This window comes from Benincasa hispida, chromosome 8, assembly GCF_027475165.1.
Source record: "Benincasa hispida cultivar pf3 chromosome 8, pf3_genome.v1.1, whole genome shotgun sequence".
In the NCBI taxonomy this organism is placed as follows: Eukaryota; Viridiplantae; Streptophyta; class Magnoliopsida; order Cucurbitales; family Cucurbitaceae; genus Benincasa; species Benincasa hispida.
Window position 1 is genome coordinate 54,571,728 of NC_143485.1, and position 2,516 is coordinate 54,574,243.

Here is a 2,516-nt window from a genome sequence, read left to right on the forward strand (position 1 = left end):
TTTTTAAAGTTTTTATTTCTTTCTATTTTATTTTTTTTTAATAAACAACAATTAACCCATTACATTTTTTAAAGTAATATGGTTAAATAAAATGGGAAATCAAAGAGAAACAAAAACTTTTGATTCTTAATGTTTCTTCATGAATTTAATCATCATTATCTTCTTCTTTTTCTTCTTCTTCTTGTCATGATTTTTTGTAATTGAATTTTCCTCATCATCTTAGTAGTCAATAAAATATCTCCACATTTCTTCAACAATTTCACTTTCAATTCTTCCAAATTTGAAGGAACGTCAAAGAACAAATCTTCATTCTTCACTAATTCTTGCCAAATATGTTCTAGGAAAATACTCCACTACATGATTTTGTTTTGTTTTTGTTTTTTATTTTTTATTTTTTTTATTATTTCTCACATACTTTTCAAGTACATACATATTTTTCCAAATATTCTTACCATTATTTGATACGTGAATTCAATTAAATAAAATTATAGTTTATAATTTTCTACATATAAATATTGCACTTAACATAAACAAAAGACTATTATTTATATAATCAACAACCTACAACTATTTTAACAGTCATCAGTTTTATAATAGTTGAAGGTGGTTGTCGAAATTGATTATCAAAAATGATTTTCGCCGGAATTTGTAATCGTAGTTAGTTGTCGAAGCATGGAATTTGTCACATTGAAGGTGGTGTTGGAGTTGGTCGCTGGAGTTTGTTGTCGGAGGTGGTTGTCAGAGCCCAAAATTAGTTGTTGGAGTTGGTCGCGCGAAGGTGGTTGTCGAAGTTGATCCTCAAAGATGGTTTTCACTGGAGTTTGTAGTTGGAGATAGTTGTCAAAGCCCAAAGTTGTTCGCATGAAGGTGGTATTGGAATTAGTAATCGAAGATGGTTGTCAGAGCTCAATGTTGGTCATGTGAAGGTGGTCGTTAAAGTTGATTATCAAAGGTTATGTTTGCCTAGTCAGTGGTAGTTGTCGAAGCCTAAAATTGGTCGCACAAAGGTGGTTGTCTAAGTTGGTCGTGTGAAGGTGGTCATAGGAGTCTGTCACCAAAGTTGTCATCGAAAGTGGTTGCTGGAGTCCAGAGTTGGTTCTTGGAGTATGGCAACGGTAGTCAACAATAGTGACCAATGAGTGGAGCTATTGAAAACATTGGAATAAGGGGGAGTTAGAGTGAGTTGGTAAAATATACCAACTTAAAGAGATTCTAAACAACAAGGATGACCACAAATAAATTCAAAAGATATAATTGATAAAGTGATCAACACAATGACCTTATATAGATGGTACACTAAGAAAAGAAATAAACAATATCATCAAATGATTAACAAACTTCATAACTAACTAATCAATTGAAAATAATGTAAATACATAATGAAAAACATTGTAACATATTAGCTTCAATGAGCTCTCTTCAATGTCACACGATAGAGTTGGAGGTTGCCATAATCGAACAAGAAGATTTGTGAATAGTGAATGAAACTATATTAACTCTAAAGAGGCAAGAGCTAAGCTTCTATATTCTACTTCTGTACTAGATCTGGAAATAACAATTTGTTTCTTTGAGGCCCACTAAATTAGATCCTAAAATAACAAATTTTTACAAGCATGCAATTGTTGATTAAAATTAGTTAAAATGTTTAATGGACATTGATGCATTATTTTATGCGGTGATATAATAAAAGGAAATTGCGATGATGGGAAATGCATTGTGCAACAAGTTTTGTCAGTAGAACCAATGTATAAATCCTGCTAAGTTTTTTAGTAAGTCCAGGGTCAAACTCCGAGACTAAGGAAAACAATATGTGGTAATAATTTTTAAGATGACTTTGCGGTAACCAATAAATCAAAGAGTTGTTGGGTTGTTGTTTGCGGTGTAAAAAGTATGTGGCGGATTTGAGAAAAGATTGATTATGCGGCAAATACACTGAGTATACGGAGGAACAGGTTGAGAAGGTCTTTAGCTAGCGTTTTCCGAGAATGCGTTCAAACTATGCGATCATGCTACACTCGTGCGACAACAAATCATTTTTCAATGCAAATGCGGTAACTCCTAATTCTAGGACGCATGCGATAATGTTCATAGAGCTTATTTCTAAGTCTCTACTTCTTGCCTATGCGATGATGCAAGATGCACACAAAGACAAGGTTACCGCATACAATCATAACCTATCTCTAGGATGCATGTGATGCGTTAATAGCAAAGAGTGTTTATTTCTAAGCTCCTATCTCTTGATTATGCGTTTCTAATCTGACTCTCCCGAGCCTAGATTCTAATCTGAATTTTCCAAGCCTAGATTCTATCCCTAGACTACCCTCCCAAGTATCTTTAATGGACGAATGACACATACATAATACAAGATAATCGCATAGAATGGAGATCCCCAGTTATGCTAGCTAAGTGCTTCTCAACCCATTCGACAGATTTAGCTACTCATGCGTAATAAACATAGAGTGAACAGATATAAAGAAGTAAATTCCATTTCTGTAGATAAGTTCAGAGTACAAAAT